This window comes from Corvus cornix, chromosome 24, assembly GCF_000738735.6.
Source record: "Corvus cornix cornix isolate S_Up_H32 chromosome 24, ASM73873v5, whole genome shotgun sequence".
NCBI lineage: Eukaryota > Metazoa > Chordata > Aves > Passeriformes > Corvidae > Corvus > Corvus cornix.
Genome location: NC_046353.1, coordinates 5,427,055 through 5,442,302, shown reverse-complemented (window position 1 = coordinate 5,442,302; position 15,248 = coordinate 5,427,055). Strand labels below are relative to the sequence as shown.

General features: G+C 51.6%; 1 protein-coding gene across 2 annotated transcripts in view; it reads left to right on the top strand.

Annotated features, from left to right (window-relative positions):
• KIRREL3 (kirre like nephrin family adhesion molecule 3) overlaps positions 1-15,248 on the top strand; it is a 308,308-nt gene that overhangs the window by 252,950 nt on the left and 40,110 nt on the right. The gene's annotated exons all lie outside the window — the stretch shown is intronic.

Sequence of the window (15,248 nt, the reverse complement as noted above, 5' to 3'; positions counted from 1 at the left end):
GCAGGGAGGGAGGGCTCTCCCCTCAGGAGTGCTGGGAAAAGGCAGGCACGTCAGCAACGCTTCCCGGCATGGACGTGGCTTCCGAAAACTTAATGAAAATGGTATTTTTCTTGAAAAGCTTGGACAAAACCCAGTCTGTATTGCTGCTCCCAGATCCATCCTGATTATTCAACCCTCAGAGTGAAACCATTTGCATATTTAAGCTTGTTTAAATTGAAGATTGGATTTCTTTTTTTCCATGTTGTTTTTATTCCTGGTTAGTTTCTCAGGAGAAAAGAAAAAAACCTTTTAAAAAGATCCAAATCAAGAATTTCAGTACTTTTAGTCAGATCAACATTGATTAGTTTTAAGCAGCCAAAAGAAGTGAATTAAGGTACCAGCTCTGGTTGAAGGTGCACCTCACTGGAGTCTGCACTGTGAAAATGAGTTCAAATTCCTGGTTTGCAATTTCCCCTGCGTTTGTTTTCCTCCCTCCACAACCCTACAACGTTCCCTACCCCCAAACTTTCCCAGCTGCCACCCCTTCCTTCCCTGACCCCGACCATAATGATGATTTTCCTTTGATTCCTCCTTCTGCTCAACCAACCCTTGGCAGCAGCTCAGAGCTCTGACATGTGCCCATACGTGAAATAATCCTGGAAATGAATAGGAAAGAGGAACTTTGTCTCGCTCACCGACTACCCCTCCTTTGCCTGGGCTCCCTCCTTCTGTTGTGAAAGCAGAATAAGTTGCTGGAGCCAGACAAAAGAAATAATGCTATTTAATTAGAGCTAAAGATTTCAAAACTAATTTAGTCCCAGGGCGTACGTCAGAGCTGCTGCGAAGCGTTGATTGAGCAGAGAGATGTTTTTATGGATCAAAAGGAAATCGTTATTATCTTAGGGGTTATGGAATGTGTTGAATAGATGGTAGTTAATGTTTATGTGGATATACATGGCAGTTGCTAATTGGTACATTTACCTAAGATGTTCAGCGACTTCTATTTGCAGAGTGTTTTCCTTTTAAGAAAATTAAAGTTACAGTGTGTTCAATTTAGGCCAAATCAATGAGAAAACGTGGGTTTGGAGCCCACTGGCAGCTCATCTTTCACTTTAGGGTTATTTATGCAGATGTTCTGAGGGGGAAATGGAGTCACAGCCCCAAGGCTGCTGGAGCTCCAGGAGCGTTTGGGCAATGCTCTCAGGCGCAGGGTGGGATTGTTGGAGTGTCCGTGGACTCAGTGATCCTTGTGGGTCCCTTCCAGCTCAGGAAATTGTGTGATTCTATGACATTTCAGGCTGGTTGGGGAGGTAAGAGTGATGATCCCACCTTTGGAGGTGGTTAGTGATCAGCAGCTCACGCTGTTCCTTTGGGATGGGGTGTCCTGTGAGGCAAAGCTGAGAGGTTCTGGTGGCTGGGGGGCTCTGGTGGCTGGGAGCCCCACATCTGCTGCTGGTTTCCCAGTGAATCAAGGGCTCTTCAGCCAGCTGGGTGTTAGAGGCAGTTCTGGGGAGCTCTATCCTGCTTTATCAGCCCCAGCCTCGTCTCTGGAAAAATAACCCTTCTTGGCTTTTTGTATGGGTTGGTGGTGCCTTGTCTGTCCTTGCCAGCTTTTCCACTTCCTTGGTATCAAGAAATCCCCTAATGCCTCCCGATTCAGGCTCCAGCTGCTGTCATTCATGTCTGACAACAGCTTCATGGGGCTGATGCCTCCTACTTCCCTGCTCAGATGCAGAGCTACACCATATTTTAATTAAATATTTAAGGGTTTGTCACATTGTTTTCAAATCTACATGGTTAAATGTAGTGGAACAGATCATTCCATAGCCTTGGAAGTCCAAACACTCAAACAGACGAGCCTATTAATGTCATCAGCATCAGGGAAAAATCTTTTCTTCATGAAGTTCCAGGGACAAATATTGCTGGGAAATGTGGTTAATGCATCCCAAAGCTGGAGGGTTCCCCTTCTCCAGGTCTCCCTCACCTTCCCTCCTGTCATTGCCCAAACTGTCTGGGGAAGGAGTCACTTCCCAATCTCAGGATATGTGCCCCAAGCAGGGAAGGTTGATAAATCTGATGGGATGGGATTTGGGACATATGGAGGCATCCAGATTTTCTGCAAGCAAAGGATGTCAAGGAAGTTTGGCAGGGGAGCCCAAGCCAGGCAGGATCTGGGAAGCCACTGGAGGGCTATTTGCTACCTGGTACATCTCTAATGGCAGGGCTGCTTAATTTATGATCTATTTAACTAAGCCAGGGTATTAATTAAATAAAGTAAGAGCCTGATTAGGACTTGGAGAAATTTAAAAATAAAATCAGGCAGCAATCGAGCGAAATTGCAAAGCAAACACTTTGGCTGTAACCACTGGAGAGTTCCCTCCGGTCTTCCATCAAAGCTCGGAGCAGGGAGGGCAAATACAAGAGATTATATTGCCAACAGATGTGTGTTGTTAAAATATGCATCTGCCAGCCGTGTAGCTTCAGGAGCCAGAGGGCTCGCTCGTGGATCCTTCTGCACTCGCGGGACCGTGAAGGAATTTGAGGCCCCGGCAGCCAAGCTGGGATTTGCAGACACGTTAATTAGTGTTGAGTTCCCAGATCTCGGAGGCAGCCGAGCGAGGAGAAACTTTGAAGAGAGCTTTGGCTTGCCCAGGAGGGAGTGGGGAGGGAGATGGGAACCCCAGTTCGTGATGCCGACGTGGCCACGGTGCAGTGACACCATGGCCTGCAGTGACACCATGGCCTGCAGTGACACCATGGCCTGCGGTGACACCATGGCCTGGGGTGACACCTCGGCCTGCAGTGACACCTCGGCCTGCAGTGACACCTCGGCCTGCGGTGACACCATGGCCTGCGGTGACACCATGGCCTGGGATGACACCTTGGCCTGGGGTGACACCTCGGCCTGCGGTGACACCATGGCCTGCGGTGACACCATGGCCTGGGGTGACACCTCGGCCTGGGGTGACACCATGGCCTGGGGTGACACCTCGGCCTGCGGTGACACCTCGGCCTGCAGTGACACCTCGGCCTGCTGTGGCCAGGACCTGCCGTGCCTGGAGGAAGGAGGAACCAGGACAGGGAGGCAGATGGAGGACGAGATGTTGGGAAGCTGGATGGCTCCTCTCCTTCATGGCACCTTGGCAGGAGCGTCCCGAGCCTGTCCTGGTCTGTCGTCCCCAGTGGGAGATGTGGCACCTCCAGCCCAGCTCCCAGGTGCCACTTGGCTGGCACAGGGAAAAGGTTGGCCCCAGAGGTGCCAGTGGGAACTTGGCCACAGCCAGGAAAGGGGAATATGAGGGTGTGAAGAGGGAGGCAGGGGAGCTACTTCCAGAGGCTTAAGGTGAATAATTGATAGGCAATTAACTTGTACCTTCACCTTTTATAGTCTAATTCCCTCTCTCCTCCCCACCACAGCCTCTTCTAATATTAACTGTCTTCACATGTGCCCCATTAGGAATAAAGCTTTCTTAAATCAACATGAATTATTTAACTCAACAGATTAAGTTAATTTGAAGTGAGAGCTCCTGTCTCTCTTACAATGGCACAAGGCAGGGACAGGAGGAGGGTCACAGGGGTGTCAAGTGCATCCACATTCAATCACAGCCATTTTCCTCTTTTTATTTCATTTTTTATTTTATTCCAATCCCCTTTCTTGCCAAGTCTTTCCAGTCCTCCCCTGCAGAGCAGAGTAAGCATTTCCATTACCAAAACGATGGTTGGCAGCTTGAGACATCTGCATTTCCCAGTTTTCCAGCTCTTTGGTGGAGTTTGATCAGGAAATAAAGAGGTTATGTCCTGGCTAAGGCCCTTTCTCAACATTTGTTTGTAATGCTGAGCTGCAAGGAGAAAACGTGATGAGGTGATGTTTCAAATCCAGAAACAGTTCAGCTTGGAACCCTTTTTCCACACTTTTTAAGGGAATTCAATTCTCTGAGTGCAAAATTCAGAGCATGTAGTGCTGGGATGTCAATTCAGAACAAAACAAAAAAGAAAAGAAGTGATGAAAATGCGATCATTTTCTTCCAGACAGTCTCTTCTCCTTGAACAACTTTGGGTCTTCACAAGGCTGCATTTTCTGCTGGGAATATTTTCAGTGGCAAAACAGCAACTGGCTCTACTGGGAATGAAACAGAAACATCAAACAATCGAGCACAAATCCCAAATAACCTAAATATTTGATGTCATGTCTGAGCAGCTTAAGTTTACAGCTCTCTGAGCCTGCTCCTTTTGATAGCAGAGGGTGGCCGGGTTTCCTCCCTCACATTCCTGTGTGGCTCTGGGGTGGGAAGGCTTCTCCATGGGATTGACCATTCCTGCCAGGCAAACCCGGGGGCTCAGAGGTGAAAGGCAGCCTCTGCCTCGAGCAGTGTAGAGCTGGAAAACGGACCACAGAGAGGGACTGTGTGCTAAAAACCTGTGTCTTGAGATGGCTGCTCCCAAGGTGGGCTTCACCAGGGTGTTGGGAAGTGCTGCTTCCCCCGTTCTGGAGGGGTTTGCACTTGTCTGTGAAGAGGAGGAGGAAGAGGTGAAGGAGAAGAGAAGGCAGCATCTGCATCAGCTCTGTTCTCCTTACTTTGAAGCAGACAAGCAAAATGGCATCCTTACATCCCCCGTAAGCACATTTGGGCTGGTGGTGGGTGCCAGGATGAAACTCTCGGTGGGACTCACCCACCCACCTCGGGCTCTGCCAGGGTCACAGCAAGGAATAATGACTTTGCAATCATACAGATATGGGGAGAAGAAAGCTGAGGAAGGGGTTTGTTTCACCTTACAGACATTAAAAATGATACGTATCATAGAACCATGGAATGCTTTGGCTTGGAAGGGATATTAAAGATCCTTTAGCTCTGTTTCTCTGCTCCAGGGACAACCTTCCCCTATCCCAGCTTGCTCCAAGCCCCATCCAACCTGGCCTTGGACACTTCCAGGAATATGGAGGCAACCACAGCTGCTCTGGGCACCCTGTGCCAGGGCCTCCCCACCCTCACAGGAAAGGATTTCTTCCCAATATCCCATCCAGCCCTACCCTCTGGCAGTGGTAAGCCATTCCCTGTGTCCTGTCCCTCCAGCCCTTCTCCAAAATCCCTCTCCAGCTCTCCTGGAGCCCCTTTAGGCCCTGCAAGGGGCTCTGAGCTCTCCCTGCAGCCTTCTCTTCTCCAGGTGAGCACCCCCAGCTCTCCCAGCCTGGCTCCATGGCAGAGGGGCTCCAGCCCTCAGAGCATCTCCATGGCCTCCTCTGGGCCCACCCTGACAGGTCCATGTCCCTCCCCACAGGCCAGGGCTGTATCTGAGCAGGGGCTGGTTTTCAATCACATCGAGGGAAGATCAGCAGGGCCAGGCCAGCACTAAGCAGGTGCTTCCTCTGCTCCCTCAAACCCCGCTCCAGAGTTATGGGCTCACACAGTTCTTACAGACTTTGTGTTTCCTTAAAGCCCTTGGGCCCTGGGGTTGGCTGATGCTGCCTCTCCCATCAAAGCTTCCCTTCCCCAAGCCCTCAGAGCCACAGCAGCATTCCTGCCTGCACACTGAAGTACCACAGAGTAAATAGGAAGAGACACGGATAGAAATGATTAATGTTGGTGTTCCTGCACCAATCTGTGATTCCTTGTCTCGATGTGGGGAGGGCATCATGGTTCTGACCCGTGGCTTTATCGAACATGAAGCATTTGGCTTCTCTCTGGAGAGTCTGCTGGGCTGGGCTGACCTGATTGATGCAAAGCACAGAGGGCTGATCAAAACCCTTCCTGATTCTTAGTCATCCCCTCCTCTCTTCCCAGCCCCTCCTCCTGGCTCTGCCACTGCCCTGGCCCCCAGATACTCCAGGCTGTGATGGCCATGAGGGTGCTGTGAAATGATGTGGGGGTGCTGCATGTCAGGACCCCTCTGTCCTGCTGTGCTCATCGCTCGTGCATGTGTCTGCAGCCGCTCCTGCTCTGCGCATGACCCCACTGCAATTCCCCCGGTCTGCACAAGCCATCTGGGAGCCAGCAGCTCCCTCCACATCACACCAGCCTTCCCCTCTGCTGCACCCAGCGGCTCCAGCTCCCCGGGATGCCTGTGGACCGTGCACATTATTTTGCTTCACACGCTTTTGAATCGCTGACACCTCTCGTTCTGCACCAGCCAGAACCCCCCGCACGTGCAAACCTCGCTTTGCTTTCACTCCCACTCACGATTCTCCCTCTTGCCAATCAAGACCCAACTCCTCCATCTGCATCCTGCCCGCGCTCCTCTGCATCTGCATCTGTGCTCGCAGCAGCCCCTTTTGTGCCTCTCCCAGCTGCGCACACGGATGCGATGCCGTTTGCAGCGCCGGGAGCTCGGTGGGTTGTTAGTGACCTGACACAAGTATCGACTCCCTCTCCCCTTGTCAGCTGGCAGAGAAGAACGAGGCTCTCGGAGCGTGACATCACCTGAGCGACAGCCCCCGCTCTGCCATCGATCGCCCGGGTGACAAATGAACCGGCGGCTCGGCAGGGCAGCACCAGCCGCGACAGCGGAGGAGCCGCTTTGGGAGAGGCTGCCTGAAGGGATCCCAGCTCTCTGCCCGTGCCCAGCCTGCAGGAATGTGGTTTCCTGGTTCCAAGAGCTTGGCCAGCCCTTTTCGCTTGTCTTGCATTTCCCTGCTCTGTGAAGTGTTGCCCAGCCTTGCCCCCACTGTGCCTGAGCGTCTCTGCCATCCATTGGATGGTTCAGGCCTCCCAGCACAGCTCCCAGCATCTCCCAGTTCCCAGCTCAGGCAGCATCTCCCAGCGTGTGGTGGAGGAAGGGTTGGGAACCCCGTGATGGATCTCTCTGTGACACATCCATCACGGTGTGCCCCGGCTGCCGCTTGCTTTGGAGGCCCCTGTCAGGGTGATGGATGCCAGCTTCCCATCCAGCAGGAGGACTGGGATGGGTTTGGAGCTGTGGCATTCATTCCTTTGGGCTCCAACTGGGTTGTAAAACTGGGTAGTTGTGTCTTAATGACTGACCTGTGGGCGTCCTTGGTAATTAGCAGGAGAATAACCTCTCCTGCCTCGGGATATTTCTCACATGCCAGGATGGACAAATGACCCTCTGGAAGGGGCTATTACTCTTTTTTTGACATTAAAGGTGCCTGGTGTGCTCAAATTTGCCCCTTCAGGTGACAAAGAGAGGTGGAAAGCATGAGCATGGCATTGGATGACCCACCCAGGACTCTCCAGCCTCCTCCTGCTCCGGGGAATTAGGCTGGTGCTCTCCCCCAGGGGCAGCCACAAAGCCACAATATCGGGTTCCTTTAAACTCAACTCTGACCTCCACAGAGAGAGACAAGGGATTCATGGCAAATTATGGATTTAACACATATGATGAATCCCCATTACACCATGAAATGAGAAAGGAAAATGTAGCTAAATGGAAGATTTCCCCTGGGCAGCAGGAGGTTGCAGCTCATGAGCAACTGGGGAAAACAGAATGAAAAAAATGGGGAAAAAAATAGAGAACCAGGATAAAACCTTGTTCTATTAACTAAATATTGCAAAACCTTTGCAAGCCACTGCTTGCAGGTTAGTGGGCTTTAAAGGCCAGGGCTCAGACCCGTGACACATCCAAGATTTCCAACTCCATCCCTTCGGTTTTCATGACAAGGGGAAATGAAGTACTGTTGATGATGGTCCCTTGGGGGCTCAGAACAACTGATCCCTGGTCTCTGGGGCCAGGACCTGCCCTTCACTACACTCTCAGTGTAGCCTGACCCTGCATCAGTCACCTCCCTTTGGGAAATGCCAGTGTAGCAGGATAAAAAATTTCCACTGAAAAGTGCACTTTTATCTTTTGCTCCCAAACATGGGGTTTAAGGCCAGGTTGGATGGGGCTTGGAGCAACCTGGTCTGGTGGAAGGTCTCCCTGTCCATGGCAGGGGGTGGAATGAGATGATCTCTAAGGTCCTTTCCAACCCAAACCATTCCAGGATTTTGTGACTCTAGGATAATGCAGCTGGAGACAAATTCCCACAGGGAGAAGCTGTCAGTAGCTGCCACTGGGTGGCTTTGCTGGAAGACAGGCTTTAGCAACAAAATAGGGGAGGAAAATCGGGGAAGGAGCTCCCAGGATGCTGCCTGCTTGGCTTGTCCTGTGGGCAAAAAGGAATCTGGTCATCTGTGGCCTCAATGGAAACACACCTGGCCTGGGGTCATTTCTGTGGTGCCAAAGCCTCCATGTGAAATCCTTCAGATCCCTCAGGCTCAAATCCCTCCCTTGAAGAACAGGAAAAAAGAGCAGGGTGAGGCAGGAACAGGGGCCTTGGGGTCACAGATATGGTCCCTGCAACAGAGGAGCATCCAGGAGCTTGGTGCAGTCACTTATTGCCGGGGTTGGGCAGCGGCCAAGCAGCAACGCTGCAGAGTTGTGGAGACAAGTGTCTGTAACCCCCACTGAGCCACAAATCATGGAGGAGCTGAACTCTCCTCCCCGTGACCCCGTGGATCCTCTCCTCATCCTTAATGGCGATGAGCGCCGGACAGCCCGTGGTGGGTTCAGATAATCCCGGGAGCATCCTCACACCCGAGGTGGCTGTTTCATATTCAGGTTGTTGCTAGGGAATTCTGCAGAGATTTCTCCTAGTGGGTGAGAAGTGACTTTCAAATCAGTGGCAGCATGAAAAAATCACGACGGAAAAATAAGAGTCTTTCACGAGATCCCATTTAATTGCTAACGAAGACAAAAATCACAGCTCTCACATTTGGTTCCCCAACAAAACCCAGAGAGAGCAGCTGCCCCGTATGGATCTGATTCCAACTGGTAAGTTTAAAAGATACAGAAGGTATTTAATGATAATGATAATGATTTACATTTATATAGTGCCTTGTATCCACCGGGATCACAGAGTGCTTTATATATGTATGGATAAAAATATACTGGATAACAAGCACTCCATCCATCACCAAATCACAGCCCCTTCCCTGGCAAAGCTGCAAGCTGTTCAGGAAAGAGTTGCTGCATTTCCAGAGCCGCTCTCCCTCCTCGCTCCTACGGCACTTGGGGTGCTGTAGGGTAATTTTGTAATAAAACCAGGTGATAAAAACACTTTAAAAACAACAATGTCATAAAAAAGGAGAACCCTCAGTGTCATAAAATGGCATGCCGAGGAACAGGAGGGGAAACTTGAGAGGGAAAAGGTTATAATGGCTTTAAAATAAAACAGTAAGTTTGGGTTGGATATTGGTAAGGACTTTTTCCCTGTGAGGGTGCTGAGGCCCTGGCACAGGGTGCCCAGAGAAGCTGTGGCTGCCCCTGGATCCCTGGAAGAGTCCAAGACCAGGCTGGATGGGGCCTGGAGCAGCCTGGGACAGTGGGAGGTGTCCCTGCCCATGGCATGGGAGTGGAACAAGATGAGCTTTAAGATCCTTTCCAACCCAAACCATTCCATGATTCCACAATAAATAGGGACAGTCGCCAAAAGGAAGATCAGCTGTGGAGGAGAAATGTCCTCCAGCTGCTCTGGGCTAGAAGGTGAAGAAGCTTGGCCAGCAGCAACAGCTCCAAAGTGTGAGTACCATCAGAGCTGGGTAGTCAGGGACCTCCCAAAATTACTTTGGAGGTAGCAACACAAGGAAAACTCCTGACACCTGATGCTCAAATGATGCTGCTTCTCCCATGCTCTGCTTTGTCCTGCTGTGGAGCAGATCTGTTCCCATGGGTTGGGTGCAACCCAGCCAGCTCTGCCCATGGCACTGTGCTTTGGTGCCTGTCCTAGGAGGCATGAAGCCTTCCCAGCCCAAAATCCTCCATCTGAAAGGAGCCACTCAGTCTTGCCCCTTTGGTGGCAACCTCTGGCTCAGCTGGGCCTGGGAGGCAGGCAAGGGGAGGGGAGGACGGAAGGCAGAGAGAAATCAAGGCTCTCAGAGACATTCATTCAAAATTCATAGGCGCAAAATTGCAGTCTGCATGGATTTGTTTCCTTTGGAAAATTACAGGAAGCTACAGGCACCAACAACTGTTATTCAAATAGCCACTTTGGATGATTAGGATGGCAGGAGGCTGTACTTACACATGCAGACCCAATATAATCAGGCACGAGGCAGGGTGGGAAGGCAAGGCCAGGGAAGGGGAGCTGGAGGAGCTCAGAAGCAAAAACAGCAGCAGGGTGGCTCTGTGGGAAGAGCCACGGGGCCAAATCCAGCCCCGCTGCTGGATGCAGCAGGAGCAGCCACTTCACTTTCAGGTTTGGGGCGATAAGGAGGGCACAGAGATGGCAGGTGATTCCTGGGGGAAGTTGCTCAGCCCTCGTGAGTCAGCAGCTGAGGGCAGGCAGTGCACAGGGACAAGCACCCTTCCTGCAGCGAGGGCTTTGCTCTGCCCTGCACATCCATCACAGCCCAGGGATCACCACAGAGTCACAGAACCCCACAATGGTTTGGGTTGGAGATGCACCTTAAAGGCCACCTCCTTCCAACCTTCTGCCATGGGCAGGGACACTTCCCACTATCCCAGGTTGCTCAGGTTCACTCTCCTCATCCCCTGCTCTTCCAGCACAAAAATGCATCATCCCTCCCCTGCCTGTTACAAATCAAGAAAAGTTGTTTTGCCCACCCTGAATTTATTTTAAGAAAAAAAAGAACTTTAAAGCCACACAGACGTGAAACCCTGAGCAAGTACTGCTTTGAGGATTGGCCTGTGGGTCAGCAATGAAACGCAGGCAAAACATCTGAGCCATGAAGGGTGAAAATTGTATAATAAAAGTAAACTCTGCAGTACAAGCAGAGGAAAAACTCCTGGCTTTGTACCGGGGAGCTGCTTCTTTCCCTTTTAAAATGCTTCTCTGCAGTACCAGAGGTGTCGTGCAGTGCGGAGCAGCCAAGAGCTTCTCATCCTCTGCCAGCAGCGGCTCCCGCTCAGCGCAGCCCTCCCCGCGGATGGATGGGTTCCAGCCGCCTGCCACGGCTTCGCGGGAGCCTCGAGGTGTGGGGGAATGTTTGCACACAGGCCCTCGAGGCCCATCTGCGGCGGCGGCAGCAGCGGAACACGTGGCTTGGCAGGGTTTGGCTGGAAGCGCCGGCGGGAGCAGCGGGTACAGCATCCAGAGCCTGGCTCCCAACCCGCTGGGGCCCTCGGCCTGCTGGACCCGCAGCCCTGCAGGAGCCCTGTCCCCACCTCCTCTCCCTGGCTCCAAGGGGGAATGGCTTCAAACTGAGAGAGATCGGGGTTGGATATTGGGAAGAGATTCTTCCTTGCGAGGATTGCCCAGAGAAGCTGTGCCTGCCTCATCCCTGGAAGTGTCCAAGGCCAGGTTGGATGGGGCTTGGAGCAACTTGGTCTGGTGGAAGGTGTCCCTGGCCATGCCCAGGATGGGTTTTAAGGTTCCTCCCAACCCACACCAGTCTGGGATTCTGAGATTCTGTGGTCTCTGTGATGTCAGTAATGAGAGAGAACCAGATGGACGATCAAAGCTGTGTTTGTGGTGAAGGTGGATAGGAGGGACAGTGGCAGCGGGATTTTCTGGAGCTTGAGGCTTGGAGCAACCTGGTCTGGTGGAAGGTGTCCCTGCCCATGGCAGGGGGTTGGAACAGGGTGATCTTTAAGGTCCCTTCCAAGCCAAACCATTCTGGGGTTCTCTGATTCTATGGGTTCATGTTCCATCAAGCTCTTTTCCTGGCAAGTCAGCGCTGTTCTAAAGCCCCTGGGGGATGGACAAAGGTGGATGTGGATGTCTTAGAAACGAGGGAGACCTAAAAGGACAGAGCAGGAAGGTCTGGAAGGAGTTGACTTTCAAGCACAGCTCAGAAGGCAGCTTGGACATCCTGCATGCGCAAGGAGACCTTCACAGAACCTCTTGACTCTCCTTGAACACAGATTTCCCCCTCCCTGGGGCTTTTTGGGGTGACCTTGAGCGTGTGTTGGCTGGACGAGCTCCTTTGCACATCCAGCCTCTTTCTTGTCTTTACAAGTGCTTCTCTTTTATCTGGTAGTATTTTCCAAAACTTCACAAGCTTTTAGAGGCAAGACTTCTGCTAAGAGGCTGTTGATAAATCTGGAGTAGGCAGCGGGAAGGCTTTAGTGACGTATTCTCCTCCTTTTGACTGGAAAAAGCAGCTTATCTGCTTCGGAGAATACAGGTTCTTCCTCTTTATCCACGCTGAAATCTTATCTAAACTGGTTCAGGTAGCAGAGCTGAGAGAAGGAAACAATTAAGCAAGAGACAGGTGAAATGCTGACATTATTATTACTTAAATGGCCCAAACCTTTTACCTCGTGTATTTTTTTATTATTATTTTACCCTTTTTTTTACTACTGGTGACACATAACAAGGGAGAAATCGGTTTTTCCAAGTTATCTCACCCGTCCACACACATGCCACTTCACCCCCCTCCTCCCCACCCAAATATAAATCTCGTTTAACTGGTTCTGTTGGCAAGACAGAGAAATAATTAAGGCGAAGGTGGCTGCAGTGTTGATGTTATTACTGTAATGCAGCAGCCTGTTTAGTTTCTTTGCCAATGAAATGCAACCAGGGGAAAATCAGTTTTAAAGATTACCTCCCAGAGATGCAAATAAAGGAGCGGAAACCATGTAGTCAGGAAGAAATGGTCTCAAACTAGGAAACATTTCAAAGTCGGTGACAGTCTCTTAGGGGCTTTTAAGACCACAATTTACCTTTTGACTGCATTCTATTTTCTCTGAAATCCTTTATTTCCCTCTTATTTATTGACTGGAGAGACAGCACAGAAACGAGAAAGTGATTCTCCAGCCGCTGGTCTTAAAAATCCATAGAAGGAAATTGTTCTCAGGAGTGCGGATTTTTGTTGTTGTCGGGCACTTCTTTTTCCCTCCCTCCTTGTTTTTAGCCCTCTCTGTGAACCAGGGCTTAATTGAATCACTTTGCCATGGAGGGGCCTCGAACTGGAAGGGATCAAGGTCAGCGGCTCTGTCTGGGTGCGAGAAGCCCTGATTAGAGGCGGGAGCCATGGTGATAATGCAGAGGATGCAGCGCATCCCGCTCGCGGCCAGCTGGGGAGGGAGCTGGAGCTGGTGGTCTCTCCCTCCACACACAGCAAGAGCAGCTGAAGCACAGCCAGGTGCTCCAGGGGGATTTCCTCTGTTTCAGGGATGGCACTGCGGGTTGGGAAATGGGCACCTCTGTGCTTGGATTAGCATCCCAGTCTTGGATTAACATCCTGCTCTCGGATTGGCATCCTGCTCTCAGTGGAACATCCCACTCTCAGATTGGTATCCCACTCTAAAATCCACATCCTGCTCTCAGACCGGCATCCTCTCTTGGATTATCATCCCTGGTCTTGGACTAGTGTCCCACTCTAAAATTAACTCTCAGATTAGCATCCCGCTCCTGGTTTAGCATCCCAGATTTAGATTTGCATGCAATTCTCAGAGTAGCATCCCACTCTTGGATTAGCATCCTGCTCTCCAATTACCATCCCGCTCCAGGTTTAGCATCCTGCTCTCAGCCCAGCATCCCTCTGGACACAGTGGCACTGTGAGCCCCGTGCCTCACCTGCTGCCTCCTGCTCCTCTCCTGTGGTTCCCCCCACCACACACACGTGTGGTGCTCACAGGTTCCTGTCTGCGGGTGTTCCCTGCTGGAATGAGACTGAGACGTGCAGAAAAAAACAATCCCCGAGAATTCCCGCAGTGCTGGCCTAGTTAGCCCATTCCCAGCTGCGAGCTAACGCTGCTGCCCAGGTGTTTCCTCGCTCCTTGGAGAAAATAACTCGATTAAAAAATAGCGCATCAGTTCAGGGTCAGAATTGGTGCAGCCCCATAATTAGAGCCCGGATTTCAGAGATTAAATCCTTTAAGGCCAGCTCTCAGTAGCTGTGTTAATTACTCCTCGCGTCTCGCAGCCCTGTCTTTGCAGAAACGACCACGTCAGGACAGCTCCCGCTCCAGCACTGAGGTTTTCTGCTCGTTGATACTTTTCTGCTCAGTTCCTGAGGTTGCAGCAAGAAAGATCTGGGCAGGTTGGCAGCAAAGTCCTGCCTGTCCGTGCTGCAGAGGCCAAGCTGAGCAACTCCTCCGAAGTACTTTGGGTAGTCCCAGGGCATCAGTCCTCGACAGGCAGCACAAGGATCCACAGCAGGATGGTGTTGGGGTCTGGGTGGTGCCTCTGGAAGAGCTGAAAAAGGGGTTCAGGTCCAAGAAAAGTCCTGGAGCAAGGATTTCTATGCACAGGCTCCTCAGGTCGGGCTGCTCCATTTCCTGGCCCTCTTGGTTTCTGTCTCAGCTCCCCAGACAGCACTTGCAGGCATTTTGCTGTTCAGAGGTACCTTTGACTGGTGCAGAGGCAGCAAGAAGTGTGGGAGAGGAAAATTGCAGAGATTTAAAAAGTTTCCCTGTTGGAATGAAGGATTCTGCTACAACTGAACAGAAAACCAATTGATTTGGTCAGACCTCCACTGGGACAAAACCAGTTCGTTCAATCCCACCTGCCTGGAGAGCTGCCACACCCTGGCTGTGCCTGTGCCCCTTTGCCTCCCTGGACCTGGACGTCTCCCGCGATGTGCTGTGCTGTGTCTCGGTGGCCGAGAGCCCCGGGCTGTCTGCGAGGGTCGGCTGTGTCACAGGAAGGTTTGGGGGGGATTGTGTCCATTAACACAACTGAAAAAACTAAACGGGAGCCATTCCCAGCCGGCTCCCAGCTTTCTGTGTAGCCTCTCCCTTCTTCCCATCTCCCCTAAATCCTTTCTGATTTCTGCTGCTGTCGCAGACTCCGGGAGGAGCAGCATTTCTGGGAAGTGGGTCGAGGCAGCAGGAGCCCTCCCCCCGCGAGCCCCCCGGCACCAGGACACCCCATGGCCCTCCACTTCTCCATTGCTGCGGCGAGAGCACCCTCTCCTGTCTCAGCTCTGCCTCTCTGCCTGTCTCCCTGCTCCCTCCCCTGGCCGACGCCGGGGCCGAGGCTCCATCACATCCCAGGGTGAGGCCGTGGGGACAGGGACAGCAGCCCCGTGCCCGCACCCTGTCCCGGCACCAGTGTCAGCCGGGGTCCTCCCGACAGCAGCACAGACGGCTGCTGAGGAGGACCGGGGGAATACTGAAGCAAAAAACAATTTCTAGGAGAGGTCTGTTATAATTACTAATTAGATCTGGTTATAATTATCTCTCTTTGCAATCCCATACCTGCCTCAGAATAGCTCCAGTTCCTCCTAACAATTAACGGAGAAAGTCTTTTACGACACACCAGGTGATTACATCGCAATCGCAGCCTCCGTGGCCAATGCTGCCTTATTAAAGAAGGGCTGATATTTACAGAAGAACATTGTGATCAAATTAGACTAAAATTAACTGGA